The sequence below is a fragment of the Zosterops lateralis genome (genome assembly GCF_965231275.1).
Source record: "Zosterops lateralis genome assembly, chromosome: Z".
In the NCBI taxonomy this organism is placed as follows: domain Eukaryota; kingdom Metazoa; phylum Chordata; class Aves; order Passeriformes; family Zosteropidae; genus Zosterops; species Zosterops lateralis.
The window spans coordinates 42,471,790-42,494,923 of record NC_139800.1 but is presented as its reverse complement, the minus strand read 5'-3'; the positions used below and the strand labels follow the sequence as shown (position 1 = coordinate 42,494,923).

General features: G+C 40.4%; 1 protein-coding gene and 1 long non-coding RNA gene across 2 annotated transcripts in view; one reads left to right on the top strand and one right to left on the bottom strand.

The window, feature by feature from the left end:
• Nucleotides 1-16,770, bottom strand: part of SYK (spleen associated tyrosine kinase) — a 49,572-nt gene extending 32,802 nt beyond the window's left edge. Inside the window, exon 1 of the mRNA XM_083882978.1 lies at nt 16,647-16,770. The gene's annotated coding sequence lies outside the window, so the exon portion shown is untranslated. The remainder of the gene's footprint in view (nt 1-16,646) is intronic.
• The window catches only part of LOC310922690, a 439,183-nt gene that overhangs the window by 89,713 nt on the left and 326,336 nt on the right, over nt 1-23,134 (top strand). The window lies entirely within an intron of this gene.

Genomic DNA, 23,134 nt, shown 5'->3' with positions numbered 1-23,134 from the left:
TACATTTGTTGGTGATACATATGTTGACAATTTAAAAAAGGAGTTCTAAAGTTAAGATCCCGTTTTTATTTTTATCTTGTTAGAAGCTGTCTTTCTAAATCCCAATAGGTCTCTTTTCCTGCTTCCCAGCACCTTTGCTAGAAGTGGACAAAATGATTAGAAGTCCAGTTCCTGCTTATATTGTTGGGAAGTACATAGAGTTAAAATATGAGCCCTTCACAATAAAATGAAGCACGATTTTTTGGGAAGCCATGCCGCAATCTGTGGAATCAGCATTAAACAGTTCAGGATATATGCGAACAGGGTAATATCACATTTGCCTTGTAGCTGGTCAAAGTGAGTGACATGAAGAAAAGTGCAGAAGACTTTATGGATAACTATCTAAAAAGGGAGGGTCCTTAATGCAAAGGTGTAACTGAGGAACGGGAGTCTTAATGTAGGACCTCTTGGCACACAGTACTTCAGACTGACAGTTTCCCTGGCAGTCCTGCAGCAGGGAGAGTTGTTTGTGCCTACTGCTTACTTCATATTTAATCCATCAGTGCTGATTTGCTGTCACTTGTGTTTGTGTCAAAAAACAGTAGAGAAATACCTGTATTATGGCCTGAATACCTAAAGGGTTGATGTGAGGAGGGAAAGAGAGAGAGAGAGAGAAACACACAGTCAACAACTCAACAAGGCTCACACAGTCTAGAAAACTATACAGGGCACAGTCATGACAAACCACATGCTGTGCAGATCTTCCGGTATTCTCCCATCAACCCAAATAAGGGAGATATCAAAGTTGCAAAGATACTGCAACCCTACAATATAGAACTTTGTGAGTGTGTTATTTATTACTCTCGTGGTCTGCAACCAAAGTTACTGGTTTAAGTTCCCTTACTAATCTACTAACATAACTTTGCCTGTTAATTGCAAAAAAAAAAAAAAAAAAAAAAAAAAAAAAAAAAAAAAAAAAAAAAGTAACTGAAGATACAGAGGGCAGTCCTCAGTTAGTCACCACCATTTATTCTGTATGCAAAATGACTATTCTGACTCTACCAGAAAAAGCTTTCTTCAAATGGAATAGATCCATTCAACAACTTAATGCAAGGGCAGAGGATTGCAATCAATAATACAATACCCATTTGGAGACCAGTTGATAGTATTGTAATCCAGGGTCAGGATTGTGGTCAATATTATTTAAGATTTTCACTGAAGTGGTGAACAGCGGGAAAAGCACAGCCCCAGCAAGTTCACAAATAATACAAAACGGCACAGTGGCTAAAACATCACAAGGCTGTGATACCATTCAAAGGGACCTGGAAAGGCTAAGGAACTTGAATGAAAGGAATTTAATGAAGTTCAACAAAGGGAAAGATCCTATGAGCAGATTTTGTCCCTTTTGGAGCATCTGCCTTCCTGGCTAGGTGGCATCTCACACCCTTGTGATGTCACCATGGAAGAAAGGTCTGTGACCAGGATGTTTTTCATCAGGGTCTGACTGCCTAGTTTTTCCAGGCCCCTGTAGGTGCAGGCACAAGGCATGCAGGCTCCATCAGGACTCTTGGCTTGCTCTGCCAGGTTTGGCATTGGGGACAGCAGCAGGTCTGGGCACTACACAAGGGCAACCCCTGCCGGTGCTTCCCTTCCCCTACCCAGATGGACAGTGCTGTGGGTTCCACAGGAGCCTGTCCACAGACAGTGGGTGCAAGAGTGCCAGTGCATTTGTAGCAGGAAACACTCCCAGGAAGTTCCTCTTTCTTCCCTGACCACCTCCTCCAGGTACACTGTACTAGACTGGTGGTGACTGCGGGAGGGTAATGGGGTCTTAGGGTTTTGGATATACAAGCTCTTCTCCCAAACCCTCCTGGCATCTTGCCAGAGCCTACCACATGCAACATACAGCTCAGCCTGTGCATTTTGGTGGTATGGAGGAGACCAGGGCTTTTGTCCTGCTCTCCATTCCTGCCATCTCTCCCTGCCCTCCAGTGGGGTGCAGAGATAAGGGCACAGACCAGCTGAGCCCCACATATCTCTGCCCTATCCCAGGGCTGCAGCTGCTGCTTTCAAGCCTTCAAGGAGAGCCACCAGGAGGCTCTTTCATCATCTCCCCACTCCCACAGCCTCCTGATGCCTCCCTGACTTTTCTACTCCTAGCACAAACCCATCACTTTGTATGTAACTCTTGGCAGGACATGGTATTAGGCACCTAGGGAGGCACAGGGGGGAACAGGTCGTCTGCAAGGGACAGTGGCATGGGCCAGACAGCCCAGGAAGGGCTGGAGTAAGTCTCTTCCTGTGTGTGAGTTGATGAGAGCAAAAGGCCTCGTGTACTACTGAGGAAGCTTAGACTGGATACCAGCAAATATTTCTTCACTGAGGAGGTTATCAAGTATTGGAACAGGCTGCCAGGGAAGTGTTTAAATCACCATCTCTGAAGGGATTTAAATACCTAGAGACTGGTGGTCAGCAGCTTGGTCTTGTAGTGGATTGGGTAGTGTTAGGTTTACAGTTGGACTTGATAATTTTAAGGATCTTTTCCAACCTAAGTATTTCTATGACTCTTTGATTCCACTAGTCTGAAAGTCATTACAAATATGACATTTTAAATGCTCTAGTTCCTATTTACTTGTTTCCCTCACACATCCGCATGTCATTTTTTTTTCTTACTCCACTATGCACCACACATACTGATGGTTGGGAAATGAATATGCATCATCCAACTTCTACCAAAATGGTCCTGGAAGGCAGGCTCCAAGTCTTCAATACCACTTTCAGAAATGATGGAAGAAAACAGATTTACTACTAGGTTTTTAGTAAGGAAATAATTTGGATGCATGACTGATCGACACTGGCTCTTTACCAGCAATATATGACTTGGAAAAAAGGACGCAATGATCCCATGTCTCTCATGCCAAGAACGGTACTGCACTGCAGTGCCTGCTCAAGACACCTCAGTAATACATACTGAACAAATATTAAACAGAAAAATATCATTACATTTTCATCTGTAGAAATTTATTTTCATGAATGTATTTCACTAAAGTTCATTTTTGCCATACTTCTAGTTTCAGACTTAAAAAATATACAGAACTTTACAACAAAAATAACAGCTAATGAAATAATAATAAAAAAAGTGGGGTGGGGGACAGGGTCAGAGGGAATAAATGCATCATCCCTGACTATAAAAACCTTTGTGGATACTGAATTTTAAATCCACTTTAACTAAAATGTGTTTCAGATCAGGCTACTCCTCAGAGTATTGTTTTGTCTCAGGTTAGTCTCAGTATTTTTTACACACTCTTCAGGATGATTTGCCCATAAAAAAGTTTTTAAAGGGTGGGGCGGGGGCTGGGGGGTGGGGTGGAAATCCACTGGTTGCAATTTAGATGAAGTGTCAGTGATGGCACTGGTGAGGGTCTTTTAAATTTTCAGAATGAGAAGGCCTGCTATATAACAAGTTTCTAAAATATTAAGAATATTTCTCAGTTATGGAAAAAACAGCAGAAGGATTCTTACAATGTCTTATATTTCACAAATTATTTATTTATAATTGTTTCAGAAAACAATGGCCTGATTTACTTTCACAAAACAGGTTATCATTGGTAGATTTCAGGCCAGGTTTCTCTACCCCATTTTTTAATACGTGAAGAATATTTAGTGTTTAGCAATGATAGGCAGTGTTTGGACTGATGCAGCATCTTCTGGACATACACAGACACAAATAATCACAAAAAACTTTTGACAATGGTTAAAAACTTCTTAACAATTTTGGAAGAATGTCTGAATTTGGGATGGCTGTTCTCTTTGGTTAGAATTTCAAAATCCTGACTTCTTTTTGGGACTGTAATACCCTTCTAGGATCAGTAATGAAGTAGAAGATGATTGAATTCAGAGTTTTCTCCTCCTCTAAGTTTTTCCAGGTGCACAGAGTGCAGTGTTTTTCAAGCCAGTGCAGTTACAAAAGTGAAGGTATAAAAATGAGATTAGGCCCCCTGAGGTTCAATGTAAGGTTAAACCCTCAAAAGTGCTGAAGGAAGTGCAGCTGGCTACCCAAGAGAGGCATTTGAGCATAATAGCAAAAGAGGGTCTTAAGTGCAACTCTCCACTTAGTCGCTAAATTTGACTTTTAAGGAAGCTACAAACATATGCAAATATCAGGCTTATCCTACATGAAAGAAAAAATATTACGCAAATACATAAGAAAATTCGGTACCCACTTCCCTCAGGCAGCTTCCTCATCAACTCAGCAGCATACTCCTGACATGGCTCAAGAGTTTAGTAACTCACACATTTCATGCATACTAGGAAGCAAAACATTCTCTCAGAAGAGATTACCAAAACTAAGGAAAACTCACCTGGAAGGTTTAAAAAAAAAAATCTGTGCTAACCATACTGTTATACTTAGCTTAATTCTATTTGCTTTCATATTTAGACAAGGATAAAGGGAGAATAACTGCTGTATTAAAAAGTTTTCCTAGCAAAGATTATAATATTACCAAGGTACTGATCTCCATTCTAATATAAAAAAATATAAATAGAAATATGAATTTTTCTAAAAGGACCAAACAGTAGTGTGATGGGAGACTCTGGAACTTCTGATTGGTTATTTCACTCCTCCATGGGTGAAATGACTGAAATGTGACAGAAGATCAAAAGCTGTGTAGTGGTGAAAAAGTGTTATAAAAACAGTTACAAAAAATGTTCCTTATTTGACCAGCTATTTTTTCACCTTTTCTCATTTTTCAAGGTAGTATTCTGTGAGCAGGGTATGAAAGTAAAAAAGTACAGCTTAAAGCAAATGTCTTGCATGCAGACGTATGTATAAGGCTCACTAGACAGTGCTGAGTGATGAAAACGTACTTAATGAAACAATTTGTTCTAGAACAGCATGGTATTTTAAGCAACCATGGAACTTCAACAGTTCTCTAATTATACACAGGAGAACATTAATAATAAAAGAATAATAGGAATGAGCATTTTTTCTGAAGCTCTTATTTAATTAGGATTTTTGGAATTAATATGTATGCCTCTGATAAGAGCAGTACAAGTCTTTAAAGATTCTTCTCTACATTTTCAAATTATGTAACACACCTGAAAGTTAAAAGAAATTCAGCATGCATAGAATTAGAAATACACATTTGATGGTGACTTGATGTATGATATTAAATATTTTGGTAGTTTCAGGGTTTAAGAAGAACCTTAAAAGTATACTCCAAACTGATGTACACTTTGACATAATTAGCATTATAAACTAGTATAAATAGAAGTAGTAGATTTATATACTTATATAGTATACTATATAAGTAAGCAGTATAAATCCATAGCTACTATCTCACTCTTAAAGAAACTAAATTTGAAGAAGTTTAACAAAAAAATTGATTTGAATTTCTATTCTATTCTATTCTATTCTATTCTATTCTATTCTATTCTATTCTCATTTTTGCACCTTTAAAATCACCTTCCAATGTGTTTAGGCAGTTGAATGGTGATCTTAATTTGATCATCAAGTTACCTCTAAAAGTCTCCTTTATCTTTTTGCATAAACATGAAGATTTAATTTCTATCCACACCTTAGGAGAGGAGTTTTTATGAGCAAACTATGCAGAAACAAAGGAAGAACACAGCAAGTGTCTGAAAGGAAGTTCATAGCTTAATTAAAATCTATCTGGGAAAAACAGAAAATGTGGTAGCTTTAGCTCAGAAGACTTTTCTATGGGGCATTCAAAACCTGGATCTAACAATAAGATCGGTGAGCTTTGGGATAGTTGAACCTGTAACAGGTTCGTGTTTTATCATTATTATAAAAGTGAGTGGCCTAGCTAACATCTTTCTCAGCAAAGAGGAAACAGTTTTTGCCCTCAATCATGTAAATCCTCAGCATTTTGGCCAAATCAGAACAAAAAATTTCCTATTAAACAGATGGCATTGGTATTTCATCTCCTAGGTTTAGGTAGAACACCTTTATCTCCCCTCCTGTATCAAGGAGTCATTAATAAAATGAACTGAAAAGGAATATCATAAACACAAGTAAAATCATTAGCTTCAAAAAACCTGTGATTTAAACAGTATTTTCCTACAGATTTACTTTCTGGAGTCATCTTCATCAATACTCAGGACAGATAGATGTTTTTTCCTCCACTGAAACATGCCAGAAATGCCCTCATTTACTCTAAATTGCATCTGACATTCTGATACTATCAGACTTCTCCAGGCATTCTAGCTATTGAAATATTTCCTGAGGAAAAACTTCTTGACCTGTCAACACAATTACTGCCCTATTACAAGGCAAACAGATGCTTAGAAAAAGTACTACAGCATTCATGCTCTATTCAGGGCTTTTCTATAAAAGTTTCTGTACTGAGCTCATGGAGGAGCATTCATCACTAAAAAAGCATTCTTTACTGATGCTAGGAATCTACTGTCTCTTTATACAGCACCTTCCTTTTGGGACTCTCATGCCTTTGGTAATCTTTTCGCATGTCATAGTTTTCCTCTAATAAGGTTTTTCTGCTTTGACCTTTTAAAAAGCTCAGAATGCTACTGTGAAAGAAAAAAAAAAAAAAACCCAACAAAACAAAACAAAAAAAGAACAAAACCCCAGATGTTTATGGATTACAATAATTCTTTCCCTGGAAGTAAAAATCCTATGATTTTCACACATATTAAAAATAGAAACAACCAACCAAAAAACTTTTCTTCCTTTTAGGAAAAAATAAACCCAAAACCACTTACACAAAAATGTGAACATTTTCTTCTACATCTTTACTATGGTCTATTAATCATTCCCTTACCTCCTTTTCCTGTCTTTCACTGTCACAAATGCAAACACTGCCTGTTGCTAAACATATCCCTTGTCAAAGTAAGAATTTCAGACTTAAAATGGGTGGCCTCACTTGCCCAGTGAAGCCTGCTCCCTTTTGGACAAAGTACTTGACTGTGATCAGTCGCTATTAAACTGCTCGATAAATAATGGAACCATTGGGAGGAGCTACACTTGTGGGAAAGCATTTAAGATACTGCAGGCAGACTTCTGTCTAATTTCCCATTTTCCTGCTGTGACAAGATGCCAACAAACTTCTCTGAGCATGACAGATCTTCACTGTGTGAGGTGAAGACCAGTGTGGCTCTGTAGTGACTGCAAAATAGTACAGGTATAATTGCTTCTTCCCAATGCTGGGTGCAACAACAACAACCAACCAACCAAGCAACAAAAAAACTCCCAACAAAAACCCCACAAAAAACCAACCAAGCAACCAAAAAAAAAAAATCCCAAAAAACCAACCCCCCCCAAAAACAAACCTGTGTTGGGGTGCAGCTACAAAAGTCTTACTCAGGAAGCCTCAGCTACCTCCCTTCAGGAACTACTGAGACATATGTACATACACAGATCCCACTATGACTGCACAGAGAGAGCTGTGAAATGATCTTACAAAGCCAGTGAAAATACGTGAAGAGCTAAACAGAAAAATTATCATCTTTCTTGCAAGAAATTACTAAAATCACTAAAAAGAAACTGAACTGCTTAGTCAATGGCCTGCATATTTTAATAGGTTGAAAGTTACAGTAACAATAAATACAACAGCATATCCTTTTTCCGAATGGAATATATATTCATTTTTACAGAAGAGTTTTTGCAGAGACAGCAATAACTAAACTGTTATGGACAAAACAGTGATAATACAGTAAAACAAAGACACATCTAACTATCACTAAACTTCCTCCTATCCCCAAATTACTCCAAAATCTTCTTTCAAGGTTCACTATGGTCTATTGTTTTTTACAACTCAAAAAGAAGTTGCCAGACAAAGATTTCTAAGAGTGTTATATCAAAAATGTTGATTCAAAACATTCCTCTTTTTCCAGGAAGGCAAAACCTGGAAAATCTGTCCAATATTCAAACACACAAAAAAGTGCCTTGGGCAGAGAGCTCATGATACTGTGAATTTTCATTACTGTGAGAACTGAGAAAGGCTGGCTTCATCCAGAAGGATCAGGGTCCAAGTGTGGATGGATCCACAATCCTTACCTTTGTTTTTCCTTCCTTGTGACATTTTTAGCAAATTTGCCGGTAAACAAGACACCAGAGAACTAAAGTATCATGAATTCTAGAAGGAAGTTGCTATAATCAAGCAGAAGGTGAATGAAAAGCTTCATCCAGTAAAAAAATAACCCAGGAGAAATTCAACATTATTACAACAGCCTCAAAGCTTTCTAGCCTTACAAGACTAAGACAAAATGCCACATTTCATTCAAAGTTTCAGATGAAGACCACTGTGGTCTTACTAGTCAGCAGACCCAAAAGATAGGTTTATTTTACATTCTGATCTTCATTTAACTCCTTTAAAACTAGCAATTGTTGTGGGCTGGCATTTCTAAAGCTATTATGAAGATATGAACTCCCCTTCTTTGTGCAGGTCTGTGTCTACTTAGTTCCAAGACTAGAAGCTACAGATGTATAAATAACTTTAGTTTTTCAGTCATGAATATTTGCCTTCACTTACAGTTAAGAAAACAACATGCCAAGAACACTTGGACCCCATTATACTTCATTCTCTATCTGAAATTTATTGTTCTGTCTTTAGAATTGCAAAGATCTTTGCTGAATGTATGCCTCAGTGGACTGGTCCATGAGTCAGAGTGACAAAATTAGGCAGGTTCCTCTTTCAGACCAAGGTTACTGTGTCGTCTAAAACAGTCTGCAGTATGCTGCTTTATATATAAAGCACAGAAGTTATTGTAGGAACAAAAAATAACTAGCCTTTCATACTCCTAGAATAGGCAAGCTTCTATAAAACTGGCCAAGCCTCCTCAGTGCCACTTTCTAGAGTCTATAAAAACCATGGCATGTTACCTTATTTTTTGAAAGGCTTCCGCTAGGAGGACAGACCAGGTAAATTTTCTGCTATAGACACATCATCAGCACCATCTCTTAGTGGAAACTACACTCAGAGTTGACACCCACAGAGGCATGGAAAAAAAGGCTAAGCATTCCTGGTTTTTGAAAGAAAGATGTAATACTAGCTCACACAGCCAGGCTGACAACATTAAGGATCAGGTTCTTAAAATCTAATAATTAGAAATATAGAAACACAGCATTGTTTGATTTAGAAGGCACCTTAAAGATCACTTAGTTCCAACCCCCCTGCTATGGGCGGAATCACCTTTCACCAGAGCAGGTTGCTCAGGGCCCATCCAATAGGGCCTTGAACACTTCCAGGGATGGGGCATCTAAAACTTCTCTGGGCAACCAGTTCAAGTGCCTCAGAAAAGCAGTTTTAATTTAACAGCATTTTTGTTAGGAAATTAATACTTCTCTTAAAAAAAGTACTATCATCCAACAATTGTGTCAGCTCTTCCTGACTAGATTTTATGAAGGCACTGTCTTTGATGACAGTCTGTTATAAAAGACAGACTACATTGCAAAAGGGACTCTTCATAACAACTAGTGCACCAGCCAATCAGCCATCCAGAAAAGACTAAATTTGTATCTCTCCCCATATCAGCCTTTATCATCAGAAAAAGCAGGACAGACGAAATTTACTTCTCATTGGTATAAAGAGAGAACAGTCTTTTAAGAGGCAAGAATTTTAGCCACCAACCAAACTGAAACCTAACCTCTTCTCTCACATAAAACAGAATATTTCCAGAAACACTACAAAGAGAGAGGGAGAGAGAGATATGAGCCCTCTCCTCCCATCCTGCAAATAAAATAAGCCCATTTGCAACCCCTGGACCAACTAAATACTCTTGACAAGGTCAGCGTATCACTCTGGGCCGAAAGAGGATGCACCTGGCCCCAGTGTGTTCTGGGCCAATAGGCAGTATTTCCCTCTCACTTGCATGACAAACCGCCAGGCTGGAAAAAACAGCTCTTAGTTAGGCTTCTTTTTTCATGGTGTGTTGTTCTCCACACGGCATCAACAGCTACATCTCTAAATGGTCCACTGGCAATTGTCACTATGGATAGTTGCTATGTCAGGGTGAAAAAAAAACACCTCCATTTGATGCAACTTGTTTCTTGAGAATTGGAGGCAGTTGGATATCACACTAGCAACATTGTGGCCTCAACACACTGCTACTTCCAAGTGAACGCAGCTCTGCATCCTTTTCAGAAAGCATGTTCCAGTGGGTCTGAGTTCACTCATCACATACTGGGGGGGGTTACTCATGCACTTCTGTGCATAGAAATACCTGCAGACCAGATCTTTGATGCATTTGTTGGATGATGACTGTCATACAGTTGTTCAGGGCACCTGAGGCAGCATGAGATTTCTTGCCAACTGCACCTGATAACTGAGGATGGAAAGGTTACTCAAAGCTTCCCTCAAATGACCACCTCAGTTCTGGGGTGTCAGAACTGTTCAGTGCAGTGCTCTCCCAGTTGATACTTATTTTAACTAAGGGACCATTTTCACTTCACAGCAGCAAGATGCTCACTGATTCAAAAGATAGCAAATCCAGTTATATGGATTAGCTATATGTGCAAAAATAATCTTTATTTAAACATCCTGATTGCTTTACCAACTCTTGAGCAAAACACTATGGAATTCATATGAATTCAATGAAATGCAGCAGTGACATTTATAACTTTAAGCCAAAGTTAGGAATATTAGTGCTGCTTCCTTTGCTCAACATTTCCCATATTTCAGATATTGAGCAACTGAGTGTAACAAAAAGTCTCACTGCCCATGGTAGTGCAGTTAGAGAAAAGTGATCTTTAAGGTCCCTTCCAATCCAAACCTTTCTGTGATTCTATGATATCAAAGATTACCACCTTGACAAAATTCTAGGTTTGGGGTTTTTTTACATAGATTGAACTTCTTGATTCAAGTTATCAAATTTGGTCTCTTTTCCAGAGTAGGGACTTACCCATAAGCAACTGCTTATTACACACATAGCAGCTTGCTTTTCTATGTTCTCTGCAAACAAAATAATGAAAAGATTTTTTTCCGTTGAAGCTTTTCTGTAATACAGTTTACAAGAATTTTGTTTGGAGGAAAGGATTGTCTTTATAGCATATTTTCTTCAGTTTTTGAATCTAGATGAAGAAAATCAACTTTTTAGGCAACCCTATCAAATAATCAAGAAATCCATTTTGCAAAAATCATTTAGTTGCTTATTTTAAACTAAGCAAATTCTGAAATTGATAGTAGAACTTTTAAAAGTAGAACTACACACTCAGTGGTCAGCAGCAACACTCATTTTAGCATTTAGATCTAGCACACCGCACACTCTCAGTGACATTGGCTAAGATACATACTATCTCTATACGTTCTGGATTCTATTTCTTCCATGGGCTATGGTCTTAGAGGTTTTGTGGTTTCTTCCTCTCTTTTCCCCCACACATTTACTTCATTATTTTATACAAATGGGGGGGAAAAGTAAGATAATGTCTCTCCAAGAGGGTGAGGATAGGCTGCAGCTGATGCATGAAATGGTGACACTTTACTAATTTTACTGAATCAGTTGCTTAAGATATCCTTATTTGTGATATTAAAATATTTGAGCACTTGCCTGTTTCCTTGGTACATATCCTACCCTAACACTTCCTGAATGTGTTTTCTCTAGCTACCTCCAACCATGATTGTATTTCCTGTAAATTTCAACTCCACCCCTAGACTAGATATTGTCTAAGGGATCTACAAGCCTGGACTTACATGCTCCCATGCCGAAAGTCCTGCTTCCTTATCAAAGCTTTTAGCACTTTATATCTTACTTCTGCTTAGTGTCAGTGCTGAAAAACTCCTTCTGCTGCCCCTTTCTATTTTTAAAGGAGGAGAAGTTGGAAATTTTGCTGGACATTTTGTCCACTCAAGACACCTGGAAATCCATATCTGTTTGGAGGAATGCTAGCTCAAAGCAAACGAAGGCAAAACTGGCGAAATAACTGAGTAGTTCTAGCTGGTCAACCAACATATTCCAACATCACTGAATTATAACAACACTGCACAAACTATCTGTAATCATATTCCTGTACACTGGTTATTTAGCTTCTAATACATGTAAATTTTAAATTATTTGCTCTGATATCTGGTACAAAAATGCTTGCAGCATTTTGTATATCATAGAATCATAGGATGGCTTGGGTTAGAGGGGCTTTGAAGATCATCTAGATTCAATCCCCTTGTCATGGGCAGAAACTGGACCAGGTTTTCTCAGAGCCTCATCCTGGGGGGCCAGCCCCAGCATGGCCTTGAACACTTAGAGGGACAGGACATCTACAACTTCCCTAGGCAAACTGTTCCAGTGCCTCACCACGCTCAGAGTATTCCTAATATGTAATCTAAACCAACTCAGTTTTAAGCCATTCTACCTTGTCCTGTTACCATATGCTCTTATAAAATGTCTCTCTATCTTTCTTGTGGGTTTTCTTCAGGTATTGCAAGGCTGCAGGTAGGTCATCCTGAACCCTTCTCTTTTCCAGGCTGAGCAATCCCAATTCTCTCCCTTTCCTCATAGGAGAGGGGTTTCATCCCTCTAATTAATTTTGTGGCTTCTTATGGACTCCAATAGTTCCATGTCTTTCCTGCGCTGGGACCTCAGAGCTGGGTGCAGGGTTCCAGCTGGGGTCTCACCAGAGCAGAGCAGAGGGGCAGAATCCCCTCCCTCCCCTGCTGCCCACACTGCTCTGGATGCAGCCCAGGACACGTTTGGCTTTCTGGGCTGGGAGTGCTCATGGCTGGGTCATATGCAGCTCCCAAGTCCTTCCCCCTAGGGCTGTTCTCCATCTGTTCATCCCCCAGCCTGTGTTGGTACTGGGGTCTGAAGCATGCACAGCACCTTAAACCTGGTCTTGTTAAATCTCCTCAGGTTCCCATGGCCCCACTTCCTGAGCTTACACAGGTCCATTTGGATAGTATCCCATCCTTCAGGTGTGTTGACTGCACCTCTCAGCTCAGTGTTACCTAAAAATTTCTTGAGCATGCACTTGGTCTCTTTGTCTGTCATGAATGAAGGTATTAAATAACACTGGTCCCAATATAGATACACTGAAGTCACCTTGCAACTTTAGGATCCCTGTGAGTCTCTAAAGTGTTTTTTCCTTTTCTTTCATTTTCAGAAGAGCCACTCTTAAGAAGTATCATTAATCAATGTATGTAAAGGCACAGCTTCTGTGGCTAACCTAATTTCAAATTTGGAATGCATACACAAACTACAAAGTTGTGTTTTATTTATTTGAGGCAGGTGATATTTCTGTGTCAAATATGCTATTTATTTTTTAATTATCATCTGCTACAGCAAATCCTGGAATTTTTTCTTTTTCATTCAGGGACATACAGGCTCTCTCACACTTCTTGCAATGTGCAATGCTGATGTTTTCCAATCACCCCAACATGCAATGAAGAGGTCAGTGAGAAATGTTTTCTTCTGCTTAACTGTATGCCCTCACATTAGCCTGTGTCATGAAATTAAAAGGTAAACAGTATCAGCTATGTACCCTTGCTGCTGCAACCTTAAAATAAAATGCAAATACCAAGCAAGAGCTTTGTGATCAAATTATTTTGCCATGCATCAAATAATAATAATTGTGTATTATAATACTCTGTAATACACTGTACAAAAGATTAGGGAAGGATACTGCAAAGCCTAAGGTTTCTTTTTCTCATAAGAGCAGTTGAAAGGCTTAACCCCAACTGCAGAAATTAATAATGTTTTTCTGTAAAAGTAGTACAGATATTAAGAACCCTTTTTTGTAAAAGCATTTCTAGAAATGCCAGCTGAGACATCTAGTGAGCTGCCCTCTACTCCTCCACCAAGATCTTCTTTTTTTTATCAAATGCAAGCAAAACTGTTAAACTGAGCTACAGAATTGTTTCCCTACAATGAATTAGTATTTTTCTTAAATTAGAAATTAAGATGATGATACTGCAAGATGAATCCTTGCAAGATGAAAAGCTTTCATTCTTATGACTGAACCTTACCATTGACACCCACAAACACCAGCAAGTCCATCTTCAGCTTCATAACAGATACCTTGAGTAGTATGAGTACTCTTGCCCCAGTGGAGCAATTCACTTAAGCATACATTTACATTCAAGCAAAAAAAGAAGTAGTTTTCAGAAGCAGTTAGTGGTTTATGTTGAACACAACATAACAGATTAAAAGACTCATTTGGAATGGTTTTTCTGTGGCTATTACTCACAGTCACAGATAACTCTTAGATAATTCCTTGCAATTCACAGATAACTCACCGATAATTCCTTGCAATTATGATATAAACTCTCACACATTCCCCTTTCCAGCTGTGCTATTCTGTATGCTAAACACATACAACTGAAGGCAGATTCTATGTAATGTGTACACAATAGATCTTGGGGCACTGATCCAAAAGTGTGTAAAGCTGGAAAAGGGATAACACTACCTAGAATTTTCATTAGATTCAGATGCAAACAGAATTTCTTACACTCAAATCATCAAAGGCATTGGACTCTTTTTTTTGGGTTTTTTTGCTAATTATTGCATCTTGAAAAAGGATTAGGAAGAAAAAAAAGAAGTGTAATTTGCAAAAAAGGAGAAAATTATCATTGAGAGACCATGACTTCTAAACACAACATACATTTCAGAAGTGATTTCTCCCACTTCCAATACTTCTGTCCTAACAGATTCAGAAAAAAAGATGAGAGACCAAGGAAATTACTCTAGTTTGTTTTTTTTTTTTTTTGGCCATTTAGCAAATCTTCAAATGTGCTTAAGACAAACTTAGAATTTCACCATCAGTCTTCTAAACTGTAATTTTGTGCTCAATATAAACTGCTAGCTAATTCTAATAAATCTGTTTTTGTCTTCAATCTGTGACTTCAGATCTAATTCTGCTCTTGTATCAGAATTGCAGCAATGGGTAAAAGGGAAAGCTGCACAGTTCACCCTTGCTTTGACAGAGTGCAATTATTTTTCCACTGAAGAAAAACCAGAACATGTAACTGTATTTGTCATGGTATTTTGTAGTGATTTCAAGTGATTGTGAAAACCAAAAGGATGATATACTTTTTATCTATTTCAGTAATTTTTTAAGAATCACAGCTGATTTAAAACTCTTTAGTTAAAACACACATATCTATGAGTATAATCTTTCTCCCTCACAAGATAACTGTCACAATATAAAGAACATTCAAACTTCCTTATTTGTCTCTCAATGCTGGACAGAGAGATGAAGGGGGGAAAAAAAATCACACTTCCTCTAAGGGGACTGCCTCAATCTACACTGCTACACTGTATGACTTCCAAGCCTGTAAAAATACAGAGCTTTGCATGCTGAAACTGCATTCATCTGTACCAGATGGCTGTGTCCACAGATGACTCCATGGATGCAACTGAAGGACTCAGGAGACCTAAGCTGCTGTGGATAAAAAGTGCATGAAAGAAATCTAATGGAAAAGAACAGTTAAAAATCCTATAAACTTTTAATGCCCTAAAGAAGAATAATTTCATTTTAAACTTACTTTAAATAATTGTTTTGCAATATATCCTGTAACTTGGCCAGACTAGTACTCTATTTGCCACTCTCCTAATGGATTTTTCATCTAACAATAGTATTGCTTAACTTTGTCCAAAATAACATCACTTCAAACTAATCTAGACAACTACAACATAAAGTGGATGCGATACAGTACAATGCTAACAAAGATCACTGAATAACGCTGTCAGAACACAAAACGAAGAGAAATTTCTCTGGCAACAGGCTTGTAGAATCGACTACTTTCAGCACTTCTAATAATACAATAACCACAGTTGTTTTCTTGGAAACAAAATAGGGAAGTCTGGTAAGAAACCCCGCATTTTTAGAGATATTTTTTCAGGCAAAAATCGTTCACAGGCTATGCACCATTCAGACAGTAGCCCTACTTTTGTGTACACTTGGCTCTGTTTAAAACTTGCCACCACAGAGCGTCTCCAATCAAAGCCAAATCAATTTTCTTTTGCACCTAAGTTTTAGATTTAAATTCCTGAGGTGCGGGGCTAGTGGTATTTATTTTTCAAAGCACCGCAACACAAGGTTTCAGGCTGTGCTGCATTTCCAGCCGCCCGCTCCCATCCCGACACGAGTGCCCCTTTCTGCCGCCGCTCCTTGGGAACTCTCCTGTGTCCCAAGCGCTTCACCTTCCCTCCCCACGCTCCGGCTCTCCTTTTTGCCGGTGTCCGCGACCCCCAAACCCGCAGCAGGGGCAGCAGCGCTGCCCGCTCCTGCGGCCCCGTCCGCCTCCCCATCCCCATCCCCGTTCCCGGCCCCGGCGGGGAAGGGGCAGGGGCAGGGGAAAGGGCAGGGGCAGGGGCAGGGGAAAGGGCAGGGGAAGGGGCAGGGGCAGGGCAGGGGCAGGGGCAGGGGCAGGGGCAGGGGCAGGGCAGGGCAGGGGAAGGGGCAGGGGCAGGGGCAGGGGCAGGGGCAGGGCAGGGGAAGGGGCAGGGGAAGGGGCAGGGGCAGGGGCAGGGGCAGGGGCAGGGGCAGGGGCAGGGCAGGGGCAGGGGCAGGGGCAGGGGCAGGGCAGGGCAGGGGAAGGGGCAGGGGCAGGGGCAGGGGCAGGGGCAGGGGAAGGGGCAGGGGCAGGGGCAGGGGCAGGGGCAGGGCAGGGGAAGGGGCAGGGGAAGGGGCAGGGGCAGGGGCAGCGGGGCCGGGCCGGTCGCGCTCCGGCTCCCCGCGCTGGCGGCCGGGGGCCGATACTCACGGCTGCCTGGGGGTCACCGGGCTCCGGGCAGGCGGCCCTCGGGCGGTTCTGGCGTGCCGAGCCGAGCCGGGTGCGGCCGGACCGGGCCGGACCGTCTCTTAGCGCAGCGATGGGATCCGCCGCTTCCTCGTTTTCGCTCGCGGCCGAGGCCACTTCCTCAGCGCCGAGCGGGCGAGCGCTCCCTCCTCCTCCCTCCCTCCCTCCTCCCGGTGGGCGCGGGCGGCGCCTCCCGGACCGTCTTTCGGGCAGCGGCCCCGGCGGAAGGCTCGGACGCCGCTGCAGCCCCGGACCCGCCGGCGCCGCTTCTCCCGCGGGCGAGGGACCGTCCGTGTCCTCGGGACTCCGCGGCGCGGGCTGCCCGGGGCCCCGTGGCGGGGGGCTGTCCCTGGGACCCCGCCGTGCCCGGTCCCCCCGGCACTCCTGGCTGGCGCTCCTTGTAGCGCCGGCGTCGCCTCCCGGGCATCTGGCTTTGGAAGATGTCGCGTCGCTGCTCAGCACCGCGCTGGGGACGGAGGATCGAAGTGTGTCAGTTGCGGACTTCTCTGAACGGGAAAAACGAGTGCATGCATATTGGTGCACACGCCAACTGCGGATCGGTGAATTTTGGAATAACGAAGTTCTGTGTCCTTTGGTGCTTTGTGTGTACTTCGCCGGGAAAAGGACTCTCAGAAGAGTTTCCTTTTGGAGCAGCACAGGGGCCTGACGTAGCGCAGTATCACCCTTACTTCTCTATTTCACACAAAAATTTTCTCCCATATTTTGATCAAATATTTGTAGCAACTCCAGGTGTGAAGGAGACTCCAGTGTCCCAGACACTTGGCTTGGAGGAGAGTGCCTCTTCAAGGCCACCTCAGCGCCCTATGTGACAGAATTAATTCCTGTGGAAGATGAGGCCACACAGCCAAAAAGTGCAGCTGTCCTTTGCCTGTGCCTGCCCAGGGACAAACCTCTCCTGCTGCGGGTCTTACAGGACTGACTGGCACAAGGGGCCCTGGATGAGGTGGGCAGGTCTCCTTCAGCAGTGACTGTGCTGCATGACACAGCATGGTGTCCCATGATGGGCAGTGCTTGCAGCAGGAAAAGTCCACTTCCTTCTTCCCCATAATAAATTTGTGCTAGCACTAATGTGGGATTACAGGCATTATTTTCAGTCAAAACTCTGTCTCCCTTTCCTTTTTGCAAAATGGACTGTACACCCATCTGATACTCAACAGAGCTGCCAAAGTACAAATCTTTCATATTTAATGCCACTTAAAATGGTCTCTGGTTTTAGTGGTTTTTTTTGGTGAGACTTTTGTCAATTGCTGTAATGGCAGTGCATTTCTTATTGACACTGTCTACATGTAAAAAAAAGAGTTATCTCCGAAAACCTAATTCTTAGAACTGGTTTCATGGTATTATTCTTTTTCTATCAACATCAAAGTACGAGCAGATCTGCAAGAAAAGCTTTTGGAAAGTAATTATTGGACACTGAACTGTTTTTTAAGGGGAAGTCTTACCTTAAATTGATGAAAAAAATCACCAGTTTTGCATAAGCAATTGTACTGGACCTTGCTGGGAAGGAGTTAGCTTTCATGACAGCAGCCAATAGGGTGTTATATCTTTGATTTTGGCTAAAAGAGTATTGTTGCCACATTAATAATTTCTCTATTCCTGTGCACTACTTGCACAATGTCAAGGCTTTCTCCACTTTTCGCTCTACCGCTGTCCCCAGTGTGTAAGCTAGAGGTGCACAAGAAGTAGGGTAGGGACAGAGCTGGGACAGTTGCTTGCAACTGAACAAAGAAATAGCTCTTACAATGATTAGCACTCAAAGCTGGAGACAGATGAAGAAGGGTGGAAGGATGTGGGCTTCTTCCGAGGGGGCCCCCAATCTGATATCTGCTGGTTGTCACTGTGCTTGTGGGAGGTGGTAGGTGACCAGCTCTGCATCTTTTGGTGTGGTTGTGATCTTGTTGTTCTTCCCTTCACCTATTAAATGATGTTCATCTTGACACATGGCTTTTTTTGATCTCCCTACTCTGTCCTCAGTCTCACTGGGCAGGAGGAACTGAGCATTTGGCTGTGTGGGTGCTTGGCTGCTGGCCTGGGTCAGCTTACGGCACCAGCAGAGGGGAATTCCAGTAAGCGAAGCAAAGAATTTTTAGGCTGTCTACAGTTTACTTTTTCTTTCATTTCGTATAAGATTTGATACAAATAGCTGATTTCTGTGATACTGATTTTTGGTAAGGCGCTCTCAACAGTAGAGTACCGTATTTAATGTGTTACATGTGATGTTGGATATTAGCATATCATAACATATATATTATTATTCTGAAGCTTTCCTGTGATGTGTGGCCATCTCTATTAAAGGCCAGTAACCAATAATGTGAAAGAACTCATCCTTTTTTATGGAACTATTTAATAAGTGTAAATTTGGATTTTCTGGAAAGATTCAGTAAATTTGTGGATTTTCCTACCCAAAATGCAGTAGAAATTAATATTTTTTACATGGTGTCCAACTAATTGTGCAGTATAATAACTGCAACAATTAACTTTGTAATACTCCATACTTTTTAGGAGTATCTGAGGGAGTTTCAATGCTTTCAACTATGGCAATATATTTTGAAAGGCCTCTCCTTTCAGCAGTCCTGATTGTTTACTTAAATGGTTTATTAGAATATTCTCAAATCTCATTTCTTTACCGTACCGACTCTAGGATCAGTAAAATTTATGAGAACAAATTATGCAATTGAGCCTCTCCAAAATTTGCAAATTTGTAATCATAAAGTGTCTATTCTGTTGCCTTCCTGCTGCTACTATTGCCTTCCTTCTATGCTCATTGTTGTAGGGACTGGGTGATTTGGAGCAAATACAGGTAGGTGTGTTGAAATAAGACTTTCTTCAGGGAAGCTGCTATACTGAGGCATGATGCTGCTTACCCTGCTAGAATTCTGCTCAAGCACAAGGGGTGGTACTGTGGCTTACTCTTTAGGTAATTACAGGCTGAAGGTGGGAATTTTCCGGAGTACCATTTCCATTTCTGTAGTGGGGAACGCTGAAGTTAAACTGACACTTTGTTGTCTTTGTTGTCTGATTAAATGTATAAAATGCATAGCAACAAGAAATACAATGCCACTGACAGACCATTTTATTTGAGGTTCAAATTCTCAACATGTGACCATACCTACAGCTAAAAGTAAAGGGTTTCTACAGTAGAAGTTAGTGTCAGTAAGATGGGACTGTACATCTCTACAAAAAGAATGCAGAAGTGACTCATTTTGCTTAAGACATATAAAATTTCTGCACAGATCATTGAATTCAATCATGGCTTGAGCAAAAATATATGCCATTTGGGAGTTATTTATTATCTACTCCATTTTAATTTTGATGGAAACAATGATTCCGTGTTAGCACTATAGCAGTAAACAACACTTAGATTCAATAGCCTGAAAGCAATGTTGTGACACAAAACCAAATGCCATAGAATAATAGAATCACAAAATGGTTTGGATTGGAAATAACCTTAAAAGATCATTTCAACCCTCTGCCACAGGCAGAGATGCCTTTCACTACAGAGGTCCTGTATTAGAGTCAAAAAAACTGAACAGGATCAGAAGCTTCAAAACTTCAAAGGACCATAATCTCAAAGCTTTTGGCTTCCTTATGTTATCCAAGGAGTTGCAAAGAACCCTTTTTAATATAAGAAAAAGGCCTGAAATATTTCATAGATTTTAAATACCAAGTATATGTATTCCATAAAATTTTCACTTACTTGTAGATCAATTTAAGTGGAAAACACTAGTGGCAATCCCTAGCGAAAACTCAGTACAATTAAACAGAAATAAACTAGGGGAGATGTCCAACAAATTAATTGACTTGCCTGCTCATTGTATGAATCTATAAATTATGACACTTTTGGTTACAGACTAATTTACTGCTTTGACCAGAAATGTCAGTAGCAAGACTCTCTGCTATAGAAATCAAGAGTAATAAGAAAATTCAGGGCAGTGAAGGTATTTTCTTTATCAGTTCACAGTAATTGTAATTATATCAGTGTTATTTTATATCTATATAAATATTTTAAAAGTATACTTTTTGCATGCAATAGCCACATTTATCAGCTTTCCTCTCTATTGTCACCTCAAAACAAGAAATGTGTCACACTTAAAAATGCTGATAGTTTTGCTCACCTGTGATTAAGAGTTATTGTAAGATGTACTTTTTATACATTAAAGAGTGTGATATGAGGAGGTATGATGTCTAAAATTAAAATTTTATGTGGAACAGTGCAGGCTGAGATTGTAGATTAGCTGAGGAAAAATGTGTTCTGAGCCTAAATGGCTTTAATTACATGGAAATGAAGATTTGGGCCAGTCTGGTCTTTGTGACTTCCTCCACTGCACTCCCATGACTAATTACAGGTTCTAGGTTTTGTTTTTATAGAAATGATTTAGCTGTTTAAATGAGTGTTTAAGAATGGTGCACTGCATGAAAACAACGGCTGAAAGAAGGAAAAGTATATACAATAACAACTTCTGACTGGACGAAAAAGAGGGCTTTTTAAAAAATAATCTTTCTGTAAAATAATTACATAATTGTAGCACAAAAAACCCACAAGTATGGCAGTGGGCAACAAGGAGATTTTAAACTGATTTTTAAGAAGATTTGAGCAAAATTCTTAAGAAGAATTCATTATCTTTAGTGATCTCTGCTTTGAATGAAATCCACCATGAAGATGGGAAAAAAAATGAAAAGAGGGAGGGTACATAATCACCTTTTAACTGTCAGAAGACTGAGTAACTATGAGGGGTGGGGGGGGGGTTCTGTTTCAGCACCATTTCCAGGGCACTTCAGTCTGTAAAATGCTAGATATGTACGTAGCCCCTGAAACCATCTTGGACTATCAAAATCAGCTAAAAAAACAGGGCTGGAAGAGCTTGTATCAGAGCTGACGATTACATTGATGTGTAGTTACACCATCAACAGAAGCCTTTGTTTTTTCATCATTGTTTACATAGAGCACAAGGGGCATATTTTCTTCATCCTTTCCATTTGTGGTTCCCCCTGGTTGCAGGATCAGTTAATGGATGGGATAATCCACCTTTCCTCCTTTTGTGTACTGTAATGATTAATGCCTAGATGAGCATTCCTCTCCTGCCATCTTAGAAATGCAAAATCAGAGCAGTACTGGATGGAAACATACTGTGAGGCGGGACTGCACTGGGCAAGACATGCAGCATTATTAACTGTCACGCCTCCTGGTCATATGTATTGGCATTTAATCATCTCCAGTTTCATTCTAAGGCTATTATATGTTCATATGGGTAATAAAAGCAGCCTCATTTATACTGAACCAAGGACATAAGGAAATAGAGACAAATAGGTGAAATTTTAGGTCCTTCAAAGATGCAGAAATGAAAATAGTAGAAAATATTCCCATTGTAAGCCTACAAGAGGCATGCAAAACTCCTGTTTTTTTAGTTTCAACTGAAACGTGATTAGACTAAGAAAACCTGCAAATAGTACAAATTGCTTCATTAGTTATATATATACATATATATATATATATATATATATATATATATATATCCTTACAAATAGAAGCCAATTTGGTATAAACCCACTTATGCTACTTTTCTATACTATTTCTCCTTAATTCCCCTGTCATGCCTTTGTCAATGAACCTCTTTCTAATCTCATGGAACAGTGAGGAGACATGACAGAGAGAGAGAGACACTGCAAAAATCATCTTGGATGCAGCTGTAGTTTTATTCTCTGTGTAACATTTGTCAGCTGTTTCCTACAGAGCCAGTCACTCAGTCTTTGCACTGTGGTCAAGGACCTTCTGTTTGCTTAAATGCAGTGCTGGCACAGGCTGCATATGTGAATTTATGCTTTAGTCTATTAAACACTTCTAGAAAATGAATTAGCTGTTACCCATAGTGCTCAGAACTAGTAATCTGAGATGGAGCCACACTGCTTTCTGAAGAAGCAGAAAGAGTACACCAAATGGCAAGAAATACTCTTGTTTTTGAGAACAAGCTGTGAAGACACACAATATGTCTTTTTGTGAAGGCAGTTTATAATTGTCTCAGGATCTGATTGATGCACAAAAGGCTGATGTACTATTTCTGGATTGTGCCAACTCTGGAAGAGCTATGAAGCATTTCCACATCATTGCACCTGAACAAATGAGTCCTGCCAGATCTGAGCTGACCTTGCATCCCAGTCATAAATATCTTCCAGCTGAGCAGTGCGGGCACCTCCAACCCAGGATTCACTGTCAAATGAATCAGGCTAAAAAATACTATAAAATTATAATCCAAAATATTAACTATCTGTTAACATGATTCCTGCCTTTACACTCAGAATAAATATTTAGTTAATGTCAGAATCGTCATGAATAATTTAGTTTCAATTTGTTTGCGACTGCAAGGTATCTGGGGTCCTCACACTGAAGCAAAGTATCTGAGATTATATAGTCTAAGGAATATCTTGAAGTTGCA